Source organism: Ascaphus truei, unplaced genomic scaffold (assembly GCF_040206685.1).
Source record: "Ascaphus truei isolate aAscTru1 unplaced genomic scaffold, aAscTru1.hap1 HAP1_SCAFFOLD_145, whole genome shotgun sequence".
Lineage (NCBI taxonomy): Eukaryota > Metazoa > Chordata > Amphibia > Anura > Ascaphidae > Ascaphus > Ascaphus truei.
In genome coordinates this window covers 65843-92435 of record NW_027454334.1, presented here as the reverse complement: position 1 = coordinate 92435, position 26593 = coordinate 65843, and positions in this window count along the sequence as shown.

Sequence of the window (26593 nt, the reverse complement as noted above, 5' to 3'; positions counted from 1 at the left end):
CTCACACGCACTCTGCCTCACACGCACTCTGCCCCACACACATTCTACTCTGCCCCACACGCACTCTGCCCCACACGCACTCTGCTCTGCCCCACACGCACTCTGCCCCATGCGCTCTCTGCTCTGCCTCGCACGCACTCTGCCCCACACGCACTCTGCCCCACATGCACTCTGCCCCACGCGCACTCTGCTCTGCCCCACGCGCACTCTGCTCTGCCCCACGCGCTCTCTGCTCTGCCCCACACGCACTCTGCTCTGCCCCACACGCTCTCTGCCCCACGCGCACTCTGCTCTGCCCCACACGCGCACTCTGCTCCACGCGCACTCTGCTCTGCCCCACGCGCACTCTGCTCCACACGCACTCTGCCACACGCGCACTCTGCCCCACACGCACTCTACTCTGCCCCACACGCACTCTGCCCCACGCGCACTCTGCTCTGCCCCACACGCACTCTGCCCCACGCGCTCTCTGCTCTGCCCCGCACGCACTCTGACCCACACGCACTCTGCTCTGCCCCACACGCACTCTGCCCCACACGCACTCTACTCTGCCCCACACGCACTCTGCCCCACACGCACTCTGCCCCACACGCACTCTGCCCCATGCGCACTCTGCTCTGCCCCACACGCACTCTGCTCTGCCCCACGTGCACTTTGCTCTGCCCCACGCGCACTCTGCTCTGCCCCACACGCACTCTGCCCCACACGCACTCTGCTCTGCCCCACACGCACTCTGCCCCACACGCACTCTGCTCTGCCCCACACGCACTCTGCCCCACACGCACTCTGCTCTGCCCCACACGCACTCTGCTCTGCCCCACACGCACTCTGCTCTGCCCCACACGCACTCTGCTCTGCCCCACACGCACTCTGCTCTGCCCCACATGCACTCTGCACCACACGCACTCTGCCCCACACGCACTCTGCTCTGCCCCACGCGCACTCTGCTCTGACCCACACGCACTCTGCTCTGACCCACACGCACTCTGCCCCACACGCTCTCTGCCCCACACGCACTCTGCCCAACACGCACTCTGCCCCACACGCACTCTGCTCTGCCCCACATGCTCTCTGCCCCACACGCACTCTGCTCTGCCCCACATGCACTCTGCTCTGTCCCACGCGCACTCTGCTCTGCCCACGCGCACTCTGCTCTAACCCACACGCACTCTGCCCCACACGCACTCTGCCCCACACGCGCACTCTGCTCCACGCGCACTCTGCTCCACGCGCACTCTGCTCTGCCCCACGCGCACTCTGCACCACACGCACTCTGCCTCACACGCACTCTGCCTCACACGCACTCTGCCTCACACGCACTCTGCCCCACACACATTCTACTCTGCCCCACACGCACTCTGCCCCACACGCACTCTGCTCTGCCCCACACGCACTCTGCCCCATGCGCTCTCTGCTCTGCCTCGCACGCACTCTGCCCCACACGCACTCTGCCCCACATGCACTCTGCCCCACGCGCACTCTGCTCTGCCCCACGCGCACTCTGCTCTGCCCCACGCGCTCTCTGCTCTGCCCCACACGCACTCTGCTCTGCCCCACACGCTCTCTGCCCCACGCGCACTCTGCTCTGCCCCACACGCGCACTCTGCTCCACGCGCACTCTGCTCTGCCCCACGCGCACTCTGCTCCACACGCACTCTGCCACACGCGCACTCTGCCCCACACGCACTCTACTCTGCCCCACGCGCACTCTGCTCTGCCCCACACGCACTCTGCCCCACGCGCTCTCTGCTCTGCCCCGCACGCACTCTGACCCACACGCACTCTGCTCTGCCCCACACGCACTCTGCCCCACACGCACTCTACTCTGCCCCACACGCACTCTGCCCCACACGCACTCTGCCCCACACGCACTCTGCCCCATGCGCACTCTGCTCTGCCCCACACGCACTCTGCTCTGCCCCACGCGCACTTTGCTCTGCCCCACGCGCACTCTGCTCTGCCCCACACGCACTCTGCCCCACACGCACTCTGCTCTGCCCCACACGCACTCTGCCCCACACGCACTCTGCTCTGCCCCACACGCACTCTGCCCCACACGCACTCTGCTCTGCCCCACACGCACTCTGCTCTGCCCCACACGCACTCTGCTCTGCCCCACACGCACTCTGCTCTGCCCCACACGCACTCTGCTCTGCCCCACACGCACTCTGCTCTGCCCCACACGCACTCTGCACCACACGCACTCTGCCCCACACGCACTCTGCTCTGCCCCACGCGCACTCTGCTCTGACCCACACGCACTCTGCTCTGACCCACACGCACTCTGCCCCACACGCTCTCTGCCCCACACGCACTCTGCCCAACACGCACTCTGCCCCACACGCACTCTGCTCTGCCCCACATGCTCTCTGCCCCACACGCACTCTGCTCTGCCCCACATGCACTCTGCTCTGTCCCACGCGCACTCTGCTCTGCCCACGCGCACTCTGCTCTAACCCACACGCACTCTGCCCCACACGCACTCTGCTCTGCCCCACGCGCACTCTGCTCTGCCCCACGCGCACTCTGCTCTGCCCCACGCGCACTCTGCTCTGCCCCACGCGCACTCTGCTCTGCCCCACGCGCACTCTGCTCTGCCCCACGCGCACTCTGCTCTGCCCCACACGCACTCTGCTCTGCCCCACACGCACTCTGCTCTGCCCCACACGCTCTCTGCCCCACACGCACTCTGCTCTGCCCCACACGCACTCTGCTCTGCCCCACACGCTCTCTGCCCCACACGCACTCTGCTCTGTCCCACACGCACTCTGCCCCACACGCACTCTGCCCCATGAGCACTCTGCTCTGCCCCACATGCTCTCTGCCCCACACGCACTCTGCTCTGCCCCACACGCACTCTGCTCTGCCCCACACGCACTCTGCTCTGCCCCACGCGCACTCTGCTCTGCCCCACGCGCACTCTGCTCTGCCCCACGCGCACTCTGCTCTGCCCCACGCGCACTCTGCTCTGCCCCACGCGCACTCTGCTCTGCCCCACGCGCACTCTGCTCTGCCCCACACGCTCTCTGCCCCACACGCACTCTGCTCTGCCCCACACGCACTCTGCTCTGCCCCACAAGCTCTCGCCCCACACGCACTCTGCTCTGTCCCACACGCACTCTGCCCCACACGCTCTCTGCCCCACACGCACTCTGCTCTGCCCCACGCGCACTCTGCTCTGCCCCACGCGCACTCTGCTCTGCCCCACGCGCACTTTGCTCTGCCCCACGCGCACTCTGCTCTGCCCCACGCGCACTCTGCTCTGCCCCACACGCACTCTGCTCTGCCCCACACACACTCTGCTCTGCCCGACACGCACTCTGCTCTGCCCCACACGCACTCTGCTCTGCCCCACACGCACTCTGCTCTGCCCCACACGCACTCTGCTCTGCCCCACACGCTCTCTGCTCTGCCCCACATGCACTCTGCTCTGTCCCACACGCACTCTGCTCTGCCCCACACGCACTCTGCCCCACACGCACTCTGCTCTGCCCCACGCGCACTCTGCTCGGTCCCACGCGCACTCTGCTCTGCTCCACACGCACTCTGCCCCACGCGCACTCTGTTCTGCCCCACACGCACTCTGCTCTGCCCCACACGCACTCTGCCCCACGCGCACTCTGCTCTGCCCCACGCGCACTCTGCTCTGCCCCACGCGCATTCTCTGCTCTGCTCCACGCGCACTCTGCTCTGCCCGACGCGCACTCTGCTCTGCCCCACACGCTCTCTGCCCCACACGCTCTCTGCCCCACACGCACTCTGCCCCACACGCACTCTGCCCCACACGCACTCTGCCCCACACGCACTCTGCTCTGCCCCACGCGCACTCTGCCCCACGCGCACTCTGCTCTGCCCCACACGCACTCTGCTCTGCCCCACGCGCACTCTGCTCTGCCCCACACGCACTCTGCTCTGCCCCACGCGCACTCTGCTCTGCCCCACACGCACTCTGCTCTGCCCCACACGCTCTCTGCCCCACGCGCACTCTGCTCTGCCCCACACGCGCACTCTGCTCCACGCGCACTCTGCTCTGCCCCACGCGCACTCTGCTCCACACGCACTCTGCTCTGCCCCACACGCACTCTGCCCCACACGCACTCTGCTCTGCCCCACACGCACTCTGCTCTGCCCCACGCGCACTCTGCTCTGCCCCACACGCACTCTGCACCACACGCACTCTGCTCTGCCCCACACGCACTCTGCTCTGCCCCACACGCACTCTGCTCTGCCCCACACGCACTCTGCTCTGACCCACGCGCACTCTGCTCTGACCCACACGCTCTCTGCCCCACACGCTCTCTGCCCCACACGCACTCTGCCCCACACGCACTCTGCCCCACACGCACTCTGCTCTGCCCCACGCGCACTCTGCTCTGCCCCACGCGCTCTCTGCTCTGCCCCACACGCACTCTGCTCTGCCCCACACGCTCTCTGCCCCACGCGCACTCTGCTCTGCCCCACACGCGCACTCTGCTCCACGCGCACTCTGCTCTGCCCCACGCGCACTCTGCTCCACACGCACTCTGCCACACGCGCACTCTGCCCCACACGCACTCTACTCTGCCCCACACGCACTCTGCCCCACGCGCACTCTGCTCTGCCCCACACGCACTCTGCCCCACGCGCTCTCTGCTCTGCCCCGCACGCACTCTGACCCACACGCACTCTGCTCTGCCCCACACGCACTCTGCTCTGCCCCACGCGCACTCTGCTCTGCCCCACACGCACTCTGCTCTGCCCCACACGCACTCTGCTCTGCCCCACACGCTCTCTGCCCCACACGCACTCTGCTCTGCCCCACACGCACTCTGCTCTGCCCCACACGCTCTCTGCCCCACACGCACTCTGCTCTGTCCCACACGCACTCTGCCCCACACGCACTCTGCTCTGCCCCACATGCTCTCTGCCCCACACGCACTCTGCTCTGCCCCACACGCACTCTGCTCTGCCCCACACGCACTCTGCTCTGCCCCACGCGCACTCTGCTCTGCCCCACGCGCACTCTGCTCTGCCCCACGCGCACTCTGCTCTGCCCCACGCGCACTCTGCTCTGCCCCACGCGCACTCTGCTCTGCCCCACGCGCACTCTGCTCTGCCCCACACGCTCTCTGCCCCACACGCACTCTGCTCTGCCCCACACGCACTCTGCTCTGCCCCACAAGCTCTCGCCCCACACGCACTCTGCTCTGTCCCACACGCACTCTGCCCCACACGCTCTCTGCCCCACACGCACTCTGCTCTGCCCCACGCGCACTCTGCTCTGCCCCACGCGCACTCTGCTCTGCCCCACGCGCACTTTGCTCTGCCCCACGCGCACTCTGCTCTGCCCCACGCGCACTCTGCTCTGCCCCACACGCACTCTGCTCTGCCCCACACACACTCTGCTCTGCCCGACACGCACTCTGCTCTGCCCCACACGCACTCTGCTCTGCCCCACACGCACTCTGCTCTGCCCCACACGCACTCTGCTCTGCCCCACACGCTCTCTGCTCTGCCCACGCGCACTCTGCTCTAACCCACACGCACTCTGCCCCACACGCACTCTGCTCTGCCCCACGCGCACTCTGCTCTGCCCCACGCGCACTCTGCTCTGCCCCACGCGCACTCTGCTCTGCCCCACGCGCACTCTGCTCTGCCCCACGCGCACTCTGCTCTGCCCCACGCGCACTCTGCTCTGCCCCACACGCACTCTGCTCTGCCCCACACGCACTCTGCTCTGCCCCACACGCTCTCTGCCCCACACGCACTCTGCTCTGCCCCACACGCACTCTGCTCTGCCCCACACGCTCTCTGCCCCACACGCACTCTGCTCTGTCCCACACGCACTCTGCCCCACACGCACTCTGCCCCATGCGCACTCTGCTCTGCCCCACATGCTCTCTGCCCCACACGCACTCTGCTCTGCCCCACACGCACTCTGCTCTGCCCCACACGCACTCTGCTCTGCCCCACGCGCACTCTGCTCTGCCCCACGCGCACTCTGCTCTGCCCCACGCGCACTCTGCTCTGCCCCACGCGCACTCTGCTCTGCCCCACGCGCACTCTGCTCTGCCCCACGCGCACTCTGCTCTGCCCCACACGCTCTCTGCCCCACACGCACTCTGCTCTGCCCCACACGCACTCTGCTCTGCCCCACAAGCTCTCGCCCCACACGCACTCTGCTCTGTCCCACACGCACTCTGCCCCACACGCTCTCTGCCCCACACGCACTCTGCTCTGCCCCACGCGCACTCTGCTCTGCCCCACGCGCACTCTGCTCTGCCCCACGCGCACTTTGCTCTGCCCCACGCGCACTCTGCTCTGCCCCACGCGCACTCTGCTCTGCCCCACACGCACTCTGCTCTGCCCCACACACACTCTGCTCTGCCCGACACGCACTCTGCTCTGCCCCACACGCACTCTGCTCTGCCCCACACGCACTCTGCTCTGCCCCACACGCACTCTGCTCTGCCCCACACGCTCTCTGCTCTGCCCCACATGCACTCTGCTCTGTCCCACACGCACTCTGCTCTGCCCCACACGCACTCTGCCCCACACGCACTCTGCTCTGCCCCACGCGCACTCTGCTCGGTCCCACGCGCACTCTGCTCTGCTCCACACGCACTCTGCCCCACGCGCACTCTGTTCTGCCCCACACGCACTCTGCTCTGCCCCACACGCACTCTGCCCCACGCGCACTCTGCTCTGCCCCACGCGCACTCTGCTCTGCCCCACGCGCATTCTCTGCTCTGCTCCACGCGCACTCTGCTCTGCCCCACGCGCACTCTGCTCTGCCCCACACGCTCTCTGCCCCACACGCTCTCTGCCCCACACGCACTCTGCCCCACACGCACTCTGCCCCACACGCACTCTGCCCCACACGCACTCTGCTCTGCCCCACGCGCACTCTGCCCCACGCGCACTCTGCTCTGCCCCACACGCACTCTGCTCTGCCCCACGCGCACTCTGCTCTGCCCCACACGCACTCTGCTCTGCCCCACGCGCACTCTGCTCTGCCCCACACGCACTCTGCTCTGCCCCACACGCTCTCTGCCCCACGCGCACTCTGCTCTGCCCCACACGCGCACTCTGCTCCACGCGCACTCTGCTCTGCCCCACGCGCACTCTGCTCCACACGCACTCTGCTCTGCCCCACACGCACTCTGCCCCACACGCACTCTGCTCTGCCCCACACGCACTCTGCTCTGCCCCACGCGCACTCTGCTCTGCCCCACACGCACTCTGCACCACACGCACTCTGCTCTGCCCCACACGCACTCTGCTCTGCCCCACACGCACTCTGCTCTGCCCCACACGCACTCTGCTCTGACCCACGCGCACTCTGCTCTGACCCACACGCTCTCTGCCCCACACGCTCTCTGCCCCACACGCACTCTGCCCCACACGCACTCTGCCCCACACGCACTCTGCTCTGCCCCACATGCTCTCTGCCCCACACGCACTCTGCTCTGCCCCACATGCACTCTGCTCTGTCCCACACGCACTCTGCTCTGCCCCACGCACTCTGCTCTAACCCACACGCACTCTGCTCTGCCCACGCGCACTCTGCTCTAACCCACACGCACTCTGCTCTGCCCCACGCGCACTCTGCTCTAACCCACACGCACTCTGCTCTGCCCACGCGCACTCTGCTCTAACCCACACGCACTCTGCTCTGCCCCACGCGCACTCTGCTCTGACCCACACGCTCTCTGCCCCACACGCTCTCTGCCCCACACGCACTCTGCCCCACACGCACTCTGCCCCACACGCACTCTGCTCTGCCCCACACGCACTCTGTTCTGCCCCACGCGCACTCTGCTCTGCCCCACGCGCACTCTGCTCTGCCCCACGCGCACTCTGCTCTGCCCCACGCGCACTCTGCTCTGCCCCACGCGCACTCTGCTCTGCCCCACACGCACTCTGCTCTGCCCCACACGCTCTCTGCCCCACACGCACTCTGCTCTGCCCCACACGCACTCTGCTCTGCCCCACACGCACTCTGCTCTGCCCCACACGCTCTCTGCCCCACACGCACTCTGCTCTGTCCCACACGCACTCTGCCCCACACGCACTCTGCCCCACGCGCACTCTGCTCTGCCCCACACGTACTCTGCCCCACGCGCACTCTGCTCTGCCCCACACGCACTCTGCTCTGCCCCACACACACTCTGCTCTGCCCCACACGCACTCTGCTCTGCCCCACACGCACTCTGCCCCACACGCACTCTGCCCCACACGCACTCTGCTCTGCCCCACATGCTCTCTGCCCCACACGCACTCTGCTCTGCCCCACACGCACTCTGCTCTGCCCCACACGCACTCTGCCCCACACGCACTCTGCCCCACACGCACTCTGCTCTGCCCCACATGCTCTCTGCCCCACACGCACTCTGCTCTGCCCCACATGCACTCTGCTCTGCCCCACACGCACTCTGCTCTGCCCCACGCGCACTCTGCTCTGCCCCACGCGCACTCTGCTCTGCCCCACGCGCACTCTGCTCTGCCCCACGCGCACTCTGCTCTGCCCCACACGCTCTCTGCCCCACACGCACTCTGCCCCACACGCACTCTGCCCCACACGCACTCTACTCTGCCCCACACGCACTCTGCCCCACACGCACTCTGCTCTGCCCCAAACGCACTCTGCCCCATGCGCTCTCTGCTCTGCCCCGCACGCACTCTGCCCCACACGCACTCTGCCCCACATGCACTCTGCCCCACGCGCACTCTGCTCTGCCCCACACGCACTCTGCTCTGCCCCACGTGCTCTCTGCTCTGCCCCACACGCACTCTGCTCTGCCCCACACGCTCTCTGCCCCACGCGCACTCTGCTCTGCCCCACGCGCACTCTGCTCTGCCCCACGCGCACTCTGCTCTGCCCCACGCGCACTCTGCTCTGCCCCACACGCACTCTGCTCTGCCCCACACGCTCTCTGCCCCACACGCACTCTGCTCTGCCCCACACGCACTCTGCTCTGCCCCACACGCACTCTGCTCTGCCCCACACGCTCTCTGCCCCACACGCACTCTGCTCTGTCCCACACGCACTCTGCCCCACACGCACTCTGCCCCACGCGCACTCTGCTCTGCCCCACACGTACTCTGCCCCACGCGCACTCTGCTCTGCCCCACACGCACTCTGCTCTGCCCCACACACACTCTGCTCTGCCCCACACGCACTCTGCTCTGCCCCACACGCACTCTGCCCCACACGCACTCTGCCCCACACGCACTCTGCCCCACACGCACTCTGCTCTGCCCCACATGCTCTCTGCCCCACACGCACTCTGCTCTGCCCCACACGCACTCTGCTCTGCCCCACACGCACTCTGCCCCACACGCACTCTGCCCCACACGCACTCTGCTCTGCCCCACATGCTCTCTGCCCCACACGCACTCTGCTCTGCCCCACATGCACTCTGCTCTGCCCCACACGCACTCTGCTCTGCCCCACGCGCACTCTGCTCTGCCCCACGCGCACTCTGCTCTGCCCCACGCGCACTCTGCTCTGCCCCACGCGCACTCTGCTCTGCCCCACACGCTCTCTGCCCCACACGCACTCTGCCCCACACGCACTCTGCCCCACACGCACTCTACTCTGCCCCACACGCACTCTGCCCCACACGCACTCTGCTCTGCCCCACACGCACTCTGCCCCATGCGCTCTCTGCTCTGCCCCGCACGCACTCTGCCCCACACGCACTCTGCCCCACATGCACTCTGCCCCACGCGCACTCTGCTCTGCCCCACACGCACTCTGCTCTGCCCCACGTGCTCTCTGCTCTGCCCCACACGCACTCTGCTCTGCCCCACACGCTCTCTGCCCCACGCGCACTCTGCTCTGCCCCACACGCGCACTCTGCTCCACGCGCACTCTGCTCTGCCCCACGCGCACTCTGCTCTGCCCCACGCGCACTCTGCTCTGCCCCACGCGCACTCTGCTCTGCCCCACGCGCACTCTGCCACACGCGCACTCTGCCCCACACGCACTCTGCCCCACACGCTCTCTGCTCTGCCCCACACGCACTCTGCTCTGCCCCACACGCTCTCTGCCCCACGCGCACTCTGCTCTGCCCCACACGCGCACTCTGCTCCACGCGCACTCTGCTCTGCCCCACACGCACTCTGCTCTGCCCCACGCGCACTCTGCCACACGCGCACTCTGCCCCACACGCACTCTGCTCTGCCCCACACGCACTCTGCCCCACACGCACTCTGCTCTGCCCCACACGCGCACTCTGCTCCACGCGCACTCTGCTCTGCCCCACGCACACTCTGCTCTGCCCCACGCGCACTCTGCTCTGCCCCACGCGCACTCTGCTCTGCCCCACGCGCACTCTGCCACACGCGCACTCTACCCCACACACACTCTGCCCCACACGCTCTCTGCTCTGCCCCACGCGCACTCTGCTCTGCCCCACGCGCACTCTGCTCTGCCCCACGCGCACTCTGCTCTGCCCCACGCGCACTCTGCTCTGCCCCACACGCTCTCTGCCCCACACGCACTCTGCTCTGCCCCACACGCACTCTGCTCTGCCCCACACGCTCTCGCCCCACACGCACTCTGCTCTGTCCCACACGCACTCTGCCCCACACGCTCTCTGCCCCACACGCACTCTGCTCTGCCCCACGCGCACTCTGCTCTGCCCCACGCGCACTCTGCTCTGCCCCACGCGCACTCTGCCCTGCCCCACGCGCACTCTGCTCTGCCCCACGCGCACTCTGCTCTGCCCCACACGCACTCTGCTCTGCCCCACACACACTCTGCTCTGCCCAACACGCACTCTGCTCTGCCCCACACGCACTCTGCTCTGCCCCACACGCACTCTGCTCTGCCCCACACGCACTCTGCTCTGCCCCACACGCTCTCTGCTCTGCCCCACACGCACTCTGCTCTGTCCCACACGCACTCTGCTCTGCCCCACACGCACTCTGCCCCACACGCACTCTGCTCTGCCCCACGCGCACTCTGCTCGGTCCCACGCGCACTCTGCTCTGCTCCACACGCACTCTGCCCCACGCGCACTCGGTTCTGCCCCACACGCACTCTGCTCTGCCCCACATGCACTCTGCCCCACGCGCACTCTGCTCTGCCCCACGCGCACCCTGCTCTGCCCCACGCGCATTCTCTGCTCTGCTCCACGTGCACTCTGCTCTGCCCCACGCGCACTCTGCTCTGCCCCACACGCTCTCTGCCCCACACGCTCTCTGCCCCACACGCACTCTGCCCCACACGCACTCTGCCCCACACGCACTCTGCTCTGCCCCACGCGCACTCTGCCCCACGCGCACTCTGCTCTGCCCCACACGCACTCTGCTCTGCCCCACGCGCACTCTGCTCTGCCCCACACGCACTCTGCTCTGCCCCACGCGCACTCTGCTCTGCCCCACACGCACTCTGCTCTGCCCCACACGCTCTCTGCCCCACGCGCACTCTGCTCTGCCCCACACGCGCACTCTGCTCCACGCGCACTCTGCTCTGCCCCACGCGCACTCTGCTCCACACGCACTCTGCTCTGCCCCACACGCACTCTGCCCCACACGCACTCTGCTCTGCCCCACACGCACTCTGCTCTGCCCCACGCGCACTCTGCTCTGCCCCACACGCACTCTGCACCACACGCACTCTGCTCTGCCCCACACGCACTCTGCTCTGCACCACACGCACTCTGCTCTGCCCCACACGCACTCTGCTCTGCCCCACACGCACTCTGCTCTGCCCCACGCGCACTCTGCTCTGACCCACACGCTCTCTGCCCCACACGCTCTCTGCCCCACACGCACTCTGCCCCACACGCACTCTGCCCCACACGCACTCTGCTCTGCCCCACATGCTCTCTGCCCCACACGCTCTCTGCCCCACACACACTCTGCTCTGCCTCACACGCACTCTGCCCCACACGCACTCTGCTCTGCCCCACATGCACTCTGCTCTGTCCCACACGCACTCTGCTCTGCCCACGCGCACTCTGCTCTAACCCACACGCACTCTGCCCCACACGCACTCTGTTCTGCCCCACGCGCACTCTGCTCTGCCCCACGCGCACTCTGCTCTGCCCCACGCGCACTCTGCTCTGCCCCACGCGCACTCTGCTCTGCCCCACGCGCACTCTGCTCTGCCCCACACGCACTCTGCTCTGCCCCACACGCTCTCTGCCCCACACGCACTCTGCTCTGCCCCACACGCACTCTGCTCTGCCCCACACGCACTCTGCTCTGCCCCACACGCTCTCTGCCCCACACGCACTCTGCTCTGTCCCACACGCACTCTGCTCCACACGCACTCTGCCCCACGCGCACTCTGCTCTGCCCCACACGCACTCTGCCCCACGCGCACTCTGCTCTGCCCCACACGCACTCTGCTCTGCCCCACACACACTCTGCTCTGCCCCACACGCACTCTGCTCTGCCCCACACGCACTCTGCCCCACACGCACTCTGCCCCACACGCACTCTGCCCCACACGCACTCTGCTCTGCCCCACATGCTCTCTGCCCCACACGCACTCTGCTCTGCCCCACACGCACTCTGCTCTGCCCCACACGCACTCTGCCCCACACGCACTCTGCCCCACACGCACTCTGCTCTGCCCCACATGCTCTCTGCCCCACACGCACTCTGCTCTGCCCCACATGCACTCTGCTCTGCCCCACACGCACTCTGCTCTGCCCCACACGCACTCTGCTCTGCCCCACGCGCACTCTGCTCTGCCCCACGCGCACTCTGCTCTGCCCCACGCGCACTCTGCTCTGCCCCACGCGCACTCTGCTCTGCCCCACGCGCACTCTGCTCTGCCCCACGCGCACTCTGCTCTGCCCCACGCGCACTCTGCTCTGCCCCACGCGCACTCTGCTCTGCCCCACACGCACTCTGCTCTGCTCCACACGCACTCTGCCCCACGCGCACTCTGTTCTGCCCCACACGCACTCTGCTCTGCCCCACACGCACTCTGCCCCACGCGCACTCTGCTCTGCCCCACGCGCACTCTGCTCTGCCCCACGCGCATTCTCTGCTCTGCTCCACGCGCACTCTGCTCTGCCCCACGCGCACTCTGCTCTGCCCCACACGCTCTCTGCCCCACACGCTCTCTGCCCCACACGCACTCTGCCCCACACGCACTCTGCCCCACACGCACTCTGCTCTGCCCAACACGCACTCTGCTCTGCCCCACACGCACTCTGCTCTGCCCCACACGCACTCTGCTCTGCCCCACACGCACTCTGCTCTGCCCCACGCGCACTCTGCTCTGTCCCACACGCACTCTGCTCTGCCCCACACGCACTCTGCCCCACACGCACTCTGCTCTGCCCCACGCGCACTCTGCTCGGTCCCACGCGCACTCTGCTCTGCTCCACACGCACTCTGCCCCACGCGCACTCTGTTCTGCCCCACACGCACTCTGCTCTGCCCCACACGCACTCTGCCCCACGCGCACTCTGCTCTGCCCCACGCGCACTCTGCTCTGCCCCACGCGCATTCTCTGCTCTGCTCCACGCGCACTCTGCTCTGCCCCACGCGCACTCTGCTCTGCCCCACACGCTCTCTGCCCCACACGCTCTCTGCCCCACACGCACTCTGCCCCACACGCACTCTGCCCCACACGCACTCTGCTCTGCCCCACGCGCACTCTGCCCCACGCGCACTCTGCTCTGCCCCACACGCACTCTGCTCTGCCCCACGCGCACTCTGCTCTGCCCCACACGCACTCTGCTCTGCCCCACGCGCACTCTGCTCTGCCCCACACGCACTCTGCTCTGCCCCACACGCACTCTGCTCTGCCCCACGCGCACTCTGCTCTGCCCCACACGCACTCTGCTCTGCCCCACGCGCACTCTGCTCTGCCCCACACGCACTCTGCTCTGCCCCACGCGCACTCTGCTCTGCCCCACACGCACTCTGCTCTGCCCCACGCGCACTCTGCTCTGCCCCACACGCACTCTGCTCTGCCCCACGCGCACTCTGCTCTGCCCCACACGCACTCTGCTCTGCCCCACGCGCACTCTGCTCTGCCCCACACGCACTCTGCTCTGCCCCACGCGCACTCTGCTCTGCCACACGCGCACTCTGCTCCACGCGCACTCTGCTCTGCCCCACGCGCACTCTGCTCCACACGCACTCTGCTCTGCCCCACACGCACTCTGCCCCACACGCACTCTGCTCTGCCCCACACGCACTCTGCTCTGCCCCACGCGCACTCTGCTCTGCCCCACACGCACTCTGCACCACACGCACTCTGCTCTGCCCCACATGCACTCTGCTCTGCACCACACGCACCCTGCTCTGCCCCACACGCACTCTGCTCTGCCCCACACGCACTCTGCTCTGTCCCACACGCACTCTGCCCCACACGCACTCTGCCCCACGCGCACTCTGCTCTGCCCCACACGCACTCTGCCCCACGCGCACTCTGCTCTGCCCCACACGCACTCTGCTCTGCCCCACACACACTCTGCTCTGCCCCACACGCACTCTGCTCTGCCCCACACGCACTCTGCCCCACACGCACTCTGCCCCACACGCACTCTGCCCCACACGCACTCTGCTCTGCCCCACATGCTCTCTGCCCCACATGCACTCTGCTCTGCCCCACACGCACTCTGCTCTGCCCCACACGCACTCTGCCCCACACGCACTCTGCCCCACACGCACTCTGCTCTGCCCCACATGCTCTCTGCCCCACACGCACTCTGCTCTGCCCCACACGCACTCTGCTCTGCCCCACACGCACTCTGCTCTGCCCCACACGCACTCTGCTCTGCCCCACGCGCACTCTGCTCTGCCCCACGCGCACTCTGCTCTGCCCCACGCGCACTCTGCTCTGCCCCACGCGCACTCTGCTCTGCCCCACGCGCACTCTGCTCTGCCCCACGCGCACTCTGCTCTGCCCCACACACACTCTGCTCTGCCCAACACGCACTCTGCTCTGCCCCACACGCACTCTGCTCTGCCCCACACGCACTCTGCTCTGCCCCACACGCACTCTGCTCTGCCCCACACGCACTCTGCTCTGCCCCACGCGCACTCTGCTCTGTCCCACACGCACTCTGCTCTGCCCCACACGCACTCTGCCCCACACGCACTCTGCTCTGCCCCACGTGCACTCTGCTCATCCCACGCGCACTCTGCTCTGCTCCACACGCACTCTGCCCCACGCGCACTCTGTTCTGCCCCACACGCACTCTGCTCTGCCCCACACGCACTCTGCCCCACGCGCACTCTGCTCTGCCCCACGCGCACTCTGCTCTGCCCCACGCGCATTCTCTGCTCTGCTCCACGCGCACTCTGCTCTGCCCCACGCGCACTCTGCTCTGCCCCACACGCTCTCTGCCCCACACGCTCTCTGCCCCACACGCACTCTGCCCCACACGCACTCTGCCCCACACGCACTCTGCTCTGCCCCACGCGCACTCTGCCCCACGCGCACTCTGCTCTGCCCCACACGCACTCTGCTCTGCCCCACGCGCACTCTGCTCTGCCCCACACGCACTCTGCTCTGCCCCACGCGCACTCTGCTCTGCCCCACACGCACTCTGCTCTGCCCCACACGCTCTCTGCCCCACGCGCACTCTGCTCTGCCCACACGCGCACTCTGCTCCACGCGCACTCTGCTCTGCCCCACGCGCACTCTGCTCCACACGCACTCTGCTCTGCCCCACACGCACTCTGCCCCACACGCACTCTGCTCTGCCCCACACGCACTCTGCTCTGCCCCACGCGCACTCTGCTCTGCCCCACACGCACTCTGCACCACACGCACTCTGCTCTGCCCCACATGCACTCTGCTCTGCACCACACGCACCCTGCTCTGCCCCACACGCACTCTGCTCTGCCCCACACGCACTCTGCTCTGCCCCACGCGCACTCTGCTCTGACCCACACGCTCTCTGCCCCACACGCTCTCTGCCCCACACGCACTCTGCCCCACACGCACTCTGCCCCACACGCACTCTGCCCCACACGCTCTCTGCCCCACACACACTCTGCTCTGCCTCACACGCACTCTGCCCCACACGCACTCTGCTCTGCCCCACATGCACTCTGCTCTGTCCCACACGCACTCTGCTCTGCCCACGTGCACTCTGCTCTAACCCACACGCACTCTGCCCCACACGCACTCTGTTCTGCCCCACGCGCACTCTGCTCTGCCCCACGCGCACTCTGCTCTGCCCCACGCGCACTCTGCTCTGCCCCACGCGCACTCTGCTCTGCCCCACGCGCACTCTGCTCTGCCCCACACGCACTCTGCTCTGCCCCACATGCACTCTGCTCTGCCCCACACGCTCTCTGCCCCACACGCACTCTGCTCTGCCCCACACGCACTCTGCTCTGCCCCACACGCACTCTGCTCTGCCCCACACGCACTCTGCTCTGCCCCACACGCTCTCTGCCCCACACGCACTCTGCTCTGTCCCACACGCACTCTGCCCCACACGCACTCTGCCCCACGCGCACTCTGCTCTGCCCCACACGCACTCTGCCCCACGCGCACTCTGCTCTGCCCCACACGCACTCTGCTCTGCCCCACACACACTCTGCTCTGCCCCACACGCACTCTGCTCTGCCCCACACGCACTCTGCCCCACACGCACTCTGCCCCACACGCACTCTGCTCTGCCCCACATGCTCTCTGCCCCACACGCACTCTGCTCTGCCCCACACGCACTCTGCTCTGCCCCACACGCACTCTGCCCCACACGCACTCTGCTCTGCCCCACGCGCACTCTGCTCTGCCCCACGCGCACTCTGCTCTGCCCCACGCGCACTCTGCTCTGCCCCACGCGCACTCTGCTCTGCCCCACACGCTCTCTGCCCCACACGCACTGTGCCCCACACGCACTCTGCCCCACACGCACTCTGCCCCACACGCACTCTACTCTGCCCCACACGCACTCTGCCCCACACGCACTCTGCTCTGCCCCACACGCACTCTGCCCCATGCGCTCTCTGCTCTGCCCCACACGCACTCTGCTCTGCCCCACACGCACTCTGCCCCACACGCACTCTGCTCTGCCCCACACGCACTCTGCCCCATGCGCTCTCTGCTCTGCCCCGCACGCACTCTGCCCCACACGCACTCTGCCCCACATGCACTCTGCCCCACGCGCACTCTGCTCTGCCCCACACGCACTCTGCTCTGCCCCACGTGCTCTCTGCTCTGCCCCACACGCACTCTGCTCTGCCCCACACGCTCTCTGCCCCACGCGCACTCTGCTCTGCCCCACACGCGCACTCTGCTCCACGCGCACTCTGCTCTGCCGCACGCGCACTCTGCTCTGCCCCACGCGCACTCTGCTCTGCCCCACGCGCACTCTGCTCTGCCCCACGCGCACTCTGCCACACGCGCACTCTGCCCCACACGCACTCTGCCCCACACGCTCTCTGCTCTGCCCCACACGCACTCTGCTCTGCCCCACACGCTCTCTGCCCCACACGCGCACTCTGCTCCACGCGCACTCTGCTCTGCCCCACACGCACTCTGCTCTGCCCCACGCGCACTCTGCCACACGCGCACTCTGCCCCACACGCACTCTGCTCTGCCCCACACGCACTCTGCCCCACACGCACTCTGCTCTGCCCCACACGCGCACTCTGCTCCACGCGCACTCTGCTCTGCCCCACGCACACTCTGCTCTGCCCCAAGCGCACTCTGCTCTGCCCCACGCGCACTCTGCTCTGCCCCACGCGCACTCTGCCACACGCGCACTCTGCCCCACACGCACTCTGCCCCACACGCACTCTGCCCCACACGCTCTCTGCTCTGCCCCACACGCACTCTGCTCTGCCCCACACGCTCTCTGCCACACGCGCACTCTGCCCCACACGCACTCTGCCCCACACGCTCTCTGCTCTGCCCCACACGCACTCTGCTCTGCCCCACACGCACTCTGCACCACACGCACTCTGCTCTGCCCCACATGCACTCTGCTCTGCACCACACGCACCCTGCTCTGCCCCACACGCACTCTGCTCTGCCCCACACGCACTCTGCTCTGTCCCACACGCACTCTGCCCCACACGCACTCTGCCCCACGCGCACTCTGCTCTGCCCCACACGCACTCTGCCCCACGCGCACTCTGCTCTGCCCCACACGCACTCTGCTCTGCCCCACACACACTCTGCTCTGCCCCACACGCACTCTGCTCTGCCCCACACGCACTCTGCCCCACACGCACTCTGCCCCACACGCACTCTGCCCCACACGCACTCTGCTCTGCCCCACATGCTCTCTGCCCCACACGCACTCTGCTCTGCCCCACACGCACTCTGCTCTGCCCCACACGCACTCTGCCCCACACGCACTCTGCCCCACACGCACTCTGCTCTGCCCCACATGCTCTCTGCCCCACACGCACTCTGCTCTGCCCCACACGCACTCTGCTCTGCCCCACACGCACTCTGCTCTGCCCCACACGCACTCTGCTCTGCCCCACGCGCACTCTGCTCTGCCCCACGCGCACTCTGCTCTGCCCCACGCGCACTCTGCTCTGCCCCACGCGCACTCTGCTCTGCCCCACGCGCACTCTGCTCTGCCCCACGCGCACTCTGCTCTGCCCCACACACACTCTGCTCTGCCCAACACGCACTCTGCTCTGCCCCACACGCACTCTGCTCTGCCCCACACGCACTCTGCTCTGCCCCACACGCACTCTGCTCTGCCCCACACGCACTCTGCTCTGCCCCACGCGCACTCTGCTCTGTCCCACACGCACTCTGCTCTGCCCCACACGCACTCTGCCCCACACGCACTCTGCTCTGCCCCACGTGCACTCTGCTCATCCCACGCGCACTCTGCTCTGCTCCACACGCACTCTGCCCCACGCGCACTCTGTTCTGCCCCACACGCACTCTGCTCTGCCCCACACGCACTCTGCCCCACGCGCACTCTGCTCTGCCCCACGCGCACTCTGCTCTGCCCCACGCGCATTCTCTGCTCTGCTCCACGCGCACTCTGCTCTGCCCCACGCGCACTCTGCTCTGCCCCACACGCTCTCTGCCCCACACGCTCTCTGCCCCACACGCACTCTGCCCCACACGCACTCTGCCCCACACGCACTCTGCTCTGCCCCACGCGCACTCTGCCCCACGCGCACTCTGCTCTGCCCCACACGCACTCTGCTCTGCCCCACGCGCACTCTGCTCTGCCCCACACGCACTCTGCTCTGCCCCACGCGCACTCTGCTCTGCCCCACACGCACTCTGCTCTGCCCCACACGCTCTCTGCCCCACGCGCACTCTGCTCTGCCCCACACGCGCACTCTGCTCCACGCGCACTCTGCTCTGCCCCACGCGCACTCTGCTCCACACGCACTCTGCTCTGCCCCACACGCACTCTGCCCCACACGCACTCTGCTCTGCCCCACACGCACTCTGCTCTGCCCCACGCGCACTCTGCTCTGCCCCACACGCACTCTGCACCACACGCACTCTGCTCTGCCCCACATGCACTCTGCTCTGCACCACACGCACCCTGCTCTGCCCCACACGCACTCTGCTCTGCCCCACACGCACTCTGCTCTGCCCCACGCGCACTCTGCTCTGACCCACACGCTCTCTGCCCCACACGCTCTCTGCCCCACACGCACTCTGCCCCACACGCACTCTGCCCCACACGCACTCTGCCCCACACGCTCTCTGCCCCACACACACTCTGCTCTGCCTCACACGCACTCTGCCCCACACGCACTCTGCTCTGCCCCACATGCACTCTGCTCTGTCCCACACGCACTCTGCTCTGCCCACGTGCACTCTGCTCTAACCCACACGCACTCTGCCCCACACGCACTCTGTTCTGCCCCACGCGCACTCTGCTCTGCCCCACGCGCACTCTGCTCTGCCCCACGCGCACTCTGCTCTGCCCCACGCGCACTCTGCTCTGCCCCACACGCACTCTGCTCTGCCCCACATGCACTCTGCTCTGCCCCACACGCTCTCTGCCCTGCCCCACACGCACTCTGCTCTGCCCCACACGCACTCTGCTCTGCCCCACACGCTCTCTGCCCCACACGCACTCTGCTCTGTCCCACACGCACTCTGCCCCACACGCACTCTGCCCCACGCGCACTCTGCTCTGCCCCACACGCACTCTGCCCCACGCGCACTCTGCTCTGCCCCACACGCACTCTGCTCTGCCCCACACACACTCTGCTCTGCCCCACACGCACTCTGCTCTGCCCCACACGCACTCTGCCCCACACGCACTCTGCCCCACACGCACTCTGCTCTGCCCCACATGCTCTCTGCCCCACACGCACTCTGCTCTGCCCCACACGCACTCTGCTCTGCCCCACACGCACTCTGCCCCACACGCACTCTGCTCTGCCCCACGCGCACTCTGCTCTGCCCCACGCGCACTCTGCTCTGCCCCACGCGCACTCTGCTCTGCCCCACGCGCACTCTGCTCTGCCCCACACGCTCTCTGCCCCACACGCACTGTGCCCCACACGCACTCTGCCCCACACGCACTCTGCCCCACACGCACTCTACTCTGCCCCACACGCACTCTGCCCCACACGCACTCTGCTCTGCCCCACACGCACTCTGCCCCATGCGCTCTCTGCTCTGCCCCACACGCACTCTGCTCTGCCCCACACGCACTCTGCCCCACACGCACTCTGCTCTGCCCCACACGCACTCTGCCCCATGCGCTCTCTGCTCTGCCCCGCACGCACTCTGCCCCACACGCACTCTGCCCCACATGCACTCTGCCCCACGCGCACTCTGCTCTGCCCCACACGCACTCTGCTCTGCCCCACGTGCTCTCTGCTCTGCCCCACACGCACTCTGCTCTGCCCCACACGCTCTCTGCCCCACGCGCACTCTGCTCTGCCCCACACGCGCACTCTGCTCCACGCGCACTCTGCTCTGCCCCACGCGCACTCTGCTCTGCCCCACGCGCACTCTGCTCTGCCCCACGCGCACTCTGCTCTGCCCCACGCGCACTCTGCCACACGCGCACTCTGCCCCACACGCACTCTGCCCCACACGCTCTCTGCTCTGCCCCACACGCACTCTGCTCTGCCCCACACGCTCTCTGCCCCACACGCGCACTCTGCTCCACGCGCACTCTGCTCTGCCCCACACGCACTCTGCTCTGCCCCACGCGCACTCTGCCACACGCGCACTCTGCCCCACACGCACTCTGCTCTGCCCCACACGCACTCTGCCCCACACGCACTCTGCTCTGCCCCACACGCGCACTCTGCTCCACGCGCACTCTGCTCTGCCCCACGCACACTCTGCTCTGCCCCAAGCGCACTCTGCTCTGCCCCACGCGCACTCTGCTCTGCCCCACGCGCACTCTGCCACACGCGCACTCTGCCCCACACGCACTCTGCCCCACACGCTCTCTGCTCTGCCCCACACGCACTCTGCTCTGCCCCACACGCTCTCTGCCACACGCGCACTCTGCCCCACACGCACTCTGCCCCACACGCTCTCTGCTCTGCCCCACACGCACTCTGCTCTGCCCCACACGCTCTCTGCCCCACGCGCACTCTGCTCTGCCCCACACGCGCACTCTGCTCCACGCGCACTCTGCTCTGCCCCACGCGCACTCTGCCACACGCGCACTCTGCCCCACGCGCACTCTGCTCTGCCCCACACGCACTCTGCCCCACACGCACTCTGCTCTGCCCCACACGCACTCTGCTCTGCCCCACACGCACTCTGCTCTGCCCCACACGCACTCTGCTCTGCCCCACACGCACTCTGCTCTGCCCCACACGCACTCTGCTCTGCCCCACACGCACTCTGCTCTGCCCCACGCGCACTCTGCTCTGCCCCACACGCACTCTGCCCCACACGCACTCTGCTCTGCCCCACACGCTCTCTGCCCCACGCGCACTCTGCTCTGCCCCACACGCGCACTCTGCTCCACGCGCACTCTGCTCTGCCCCACGCGCACTCTGCCCCACACGCACTCTGCTCTGCCCCACGCGCACTCTGCTCTGCCCCACGCGCACTCTGCCCCACACGCACTCTGCTCTGCCCCACACGCACTCTGCTCTGCCCCACACGCACTCTGCTCTGCCCCACACGCACTCTGCTCTGCCCCACATGCACTTTGCTCTGCCCCACACGCACTCTGCTCTGCCCCACGCGCACTCTGCTCTGCCCCACACGCACTCTGCCCCACACGCACTCTGCTCTGCCCCACATGCTCTCTGCCCCACGCGCACTCTGCTCTGCCCCACACGCGCACTCTGCTCCACGCGCACTCTGCTCTGCCCCACGCGCACTCTGCCCCACACGCACTCTGCTCTGCCCCACGCGCACTCTGCTCTGCCCCACGCGCACTCTGCCCCACGCGCACTCTGCTCTGCCCCACACGCACTCTGCTCTGCCCCACACGCACTCTGCTCTGCCCCACGCGCACTGTGCTCTGCCCCACGCGCACTCTGCCCCACGCGCACTCTGCCCCACGCGCACTCTGCCCCACACGCACTCTGCTCTGCCCCACGCGCACTCTGCCCCACACGCACTCTGCTCTGCCCCACACGCACTCTGCCCCATACGCACTCTGCTCTGCCCCACGCGCACTCTGCCCCACACGCACTCTGCTCTGCCCCACGCGCACTCTGCTCTGCCCCACACGCACTCTGCCCCACACGCACTCTGCCCCACACGCACTCTGCTCTGCCCCACGCGCACTCTGCCCCACACGCACTCTGCTCTGCCCCACGCGCACTCTGCTCTGCCCCACGCGCACTCTGCCCCACGCGCACTCTGCCCCACGCGCACTCTGCTCTGCCCCACACGCACTCTGCTCTGCCCCACGCGCACTCTGCCCCACGCGCACTCTGCCCCACGCGTACTCTGCCCCACGCGCACTCTGCCCCACGCGCACTCTGCCCCACGCGCACTCTGCTCTGCCCCACGCGCACTCTGCCCCACGCGCACTCTGCCCCACGCGCACTCTGCCCCACGCGCACTCTGCCCCACGCGCACTCTGCTCTGCCCCACGCGCACTCTGCCCCACACGCACTCTGCTCTGCCCCACGCGCACTCTGCCCCACGCGCACTCTGCCCCACGCGCACTCTGCCCCACACGCACTCTGCTCTGCCCCATACGCACTCTGCTCTGCCCCACGCGCACTCTGCTCTGCCCCACGCGCACTCTGCTCTGCCCCACGCGCACTCTGCCCCACACGCACTCTGCTCTGCCCCACGCGCACTCTGCCCCACACGCACTCTGCTCTGCCCCACGCGCACTCTGCCCCACGCGCACTCTGCCCCACGCGCACTCTGCTCTGCCCCACGCGCACTCTGCTCTGCCCCACGCGCACTCTGCTCTGCCCCACGCGCACTCTGCTCTGCCCCACGCGCACTCTGCTCTGCCCCACGCGCACTCTGCTCTGCCCCACGCGCACTCTGCTCTGCCCCACGCGCACTCTGCTCTGCCCCACGCGCACTCTGCTCTGCCCCACGCGCACTCTGCTCTGCCCCACGCGCACTCTGCCCCACACGCTCTCTGCCCCACGCGCACTCTGCCCCACGCGCACTCTGCCCCACGCGCACTCTGCCCCACGCGCACTCTGCCCCACACGCACTCTGCCCCACGCGCACTCTGCTCTGCCCCACGCGCACTCTGCCCCAAGCGCACTCTGCCCCACGCGCACTCTGCCCCACGCGCACTCTGCCCCACGCGCACTCTGCCCCACGCGCACTCTGCCCCACGCGCACTCTGCCCCACGCGCACTCTGCTCTGCCCCACGCGCACTCTGCCCCACACGCACTCTTCTCTGCCCCACACGCACTCTGCCCCACACGCTCTCTGCCCCACGCGCACTCTGCTCTGCCCCACGCGCTCTCTGCCCCACACGCACTCTGCTCTGCCCCACACGCACTCTGCTCTGCCCCACACGCACTCTGCTCTGCCCCACACGCACTCTGCCCCACACACATTCTGCTCTGCCCCACACGCACTCTGCTCTGCCCCACGCGCACTCTGCCCCACGCGCACTCTGCTCTGCCCCACGCGCACTCTGCTCTGCCCCACGCGCACTCTGCTCTGCCCCACGCGCACTCTGCTCTGCCCCACGCGCACTCTGCTCTGCCCCACGCGCACTCTGCTCTGCCCCACGCGCACTCTGCTCTGCCCCACGCGCACTCTGCTCTGCCCCACGCGCACTCTGCTCCACACGCTCTCTGCCCCACACGCACTCTGCCCCACACGCACTCTGCCCCACACGCACTCTGCTCTGCCCCACGCGCACTCTGCTCTGCCCCACGCGCACTCTGCCCCACACGCACTCTGCTCTGCCCCACACGCACTCTGCTCTGCCCCACACGCACTCTGCTCTGCCCCACACGCACTCTGCTCTGCCCCACATGCACTTTGCTCTGCCCCACACGCACTCTGCTCTGCCCCACGCGCACTCTGCTCTGCCCCACACGCACTCTGCCCCACACGCACTCTGCTCTGCCCCACATGCTCTCTGCCCCACGCGCACTCTGCTCTGCCCCACACGCGCACTCTGCTCCACGCGCACTCTGCTCTGCCCCACGCGCACTCTGCCCCACACGCACTCTGCTCTGCCCCACGCGCACTCTGCTCTGCCCCACGCGCACTCTGCCCCACGCGCACTCTGCTCTGCCCCACACGCACTCTGCTCTGCCCCACGCGCACTGTGCTCTGCCCCACGCGCACTCTGCCCCACGCGCACTCTGCCCCACGCGCACTCTGCCCCACACGCACTCTGCTCTGCCCCACGCGCACTCTGCCCCACACGCACTCTGCTCTGCCCCACACGCACTCTGCCCCATACGCACTCTGCTCTGCCCCACGCGCACTCTGCCCCACACGCACTCTGCTCTGCCCCACGCGCACTCTGCTCTGCCCCACACGCACTCTGCCCCACACGCACTCTGCCCCACACGCACTCTGCTCTGCCCCACGCGCACTCTGCCCCACACGCACTCTGCTCTGCCCCACGCGCACTCTGCTCTGCCCCACGCGCACTCTGCCCCACGCGCACTCTGCTCTGCCCCACACGCACTCTGCTCTGCCCCACGCGCACTCTGCCCCACGCGCACTCTGCCCCACGCGTACTCTGCCCCACGCGCACTCTGCCCCACGCGCACTCTGCCCCACGCGCACTCTGCTCTGCCCCACGCGCACTCTGCCCCACGCGCACTCTGCTCTGCCCCACGCGCACTCTGCCCCACGCGCACTCTGCCCCACGCGCACTCTGCCCCACGCGCACTCTGCCCCACGCGCACTCTGCTCTGCCCCACGCGCACTCTGCCCCACACGCACTCTGCTCTGCCCCACGCGCACTCTGCCCCACGCGCACTCTGCCCCACGCGCACTCTGCCCCACACGCACTCTGCTCTGCCCCATACGCACTCTGCTCTGCCCCACGCGCACTCTGCTCTGCCCCACGCGCACTCTGCTCTGCCCCACGCGCACTCTGCCCCACACGCACTCTGCTCTGCCCCACGCGCACTCTGCCCCACACGCACTCTGCTCTGCCCCACGCGCACTCTGCCCCACGCGCACTCTGCCCCACGCGCACTCTGCTCTGCCCCACACGCACTCTGCTCTGCCCCACGCGCACTCTGCTCTGCCCCACGCGCACTCTGCTCTGCCCCACGCGCACTCTGCTCTGCCCCACGCGCACTCTGCTCTGCCCCACGCGCACTCTGCTCTGCCCCACGCGCACTCTGCTCTGCCCCACGCGCACTCTGCTCTGCCCCACGCGCACTCTGCTCTGCCCCACGCGCACTCTGCCCCACACGCTCTCTGCCCCACGCGCACTCTGCCCCACGCGCACTCTGCCCCACGCGCACTCTGCCCCACGCGCACTCTGCCCCACACGCACTCTGCCCCACGCGCACTCTGCTCTGCCCCACGCGCACTCTGCCCCAAGCGCACTCTGCCCCACGCGCACTCTGCCCCACGCGCACTCTGCCCCACGCGCACTCTGCCCCACGCGCACTCTGCCCCACGCGCACTCTGCCCCACGCGCACTCTGCTCTGCCCCACGCGCACTCTGCCCCACACGCACTCTTCTCTGCCCCACACGCACTCTGCCCCACACGCTCTCTGCCCCACGCGCACTCTGCTCTGCCCCACGCGCTCTCTGCCCCACACGCACTCTGCTCTGCCCCACACGCACCCTGCTCTGCCCCACACGCACTCTGCTCTGCCCCACACGCACTCTGCCCCACACACATTCTGCTCTGCCCCACACGCACTCTGCTCTGCCCCACGCGCACTCTGCCCCACGCGCACTCTGCTCTGCCCCACGCGCACTCTGCTCTGCCCCACGCGCACTCTGCTCTGCCCCACGCGCACTCTGCTCTGCCCCACGCGCACTCTGCTCTGCCCCACGCGCACTCTGCTCTGCCCCACGCGCACTCTGCTCTGCCCCACGCGCACTCTGCTCTGCCCCACGCGCACTCTGCTCCACACGCTCTCTGCCCCACACGCACTCTGCCCCACACGCACTCTGCCCCACACGCACTCTGCTCTGCCCCACACGCACTCTGCCCCACACGCACTCTGCTCTGCCCCACACGCACTCTGCTCTGCCCCACGCGCACTCTGCCCCAAGCGCACTCTGCCCCACGCGCACTCTGCCCCACGCGCACTCTGCCCCACGCGCA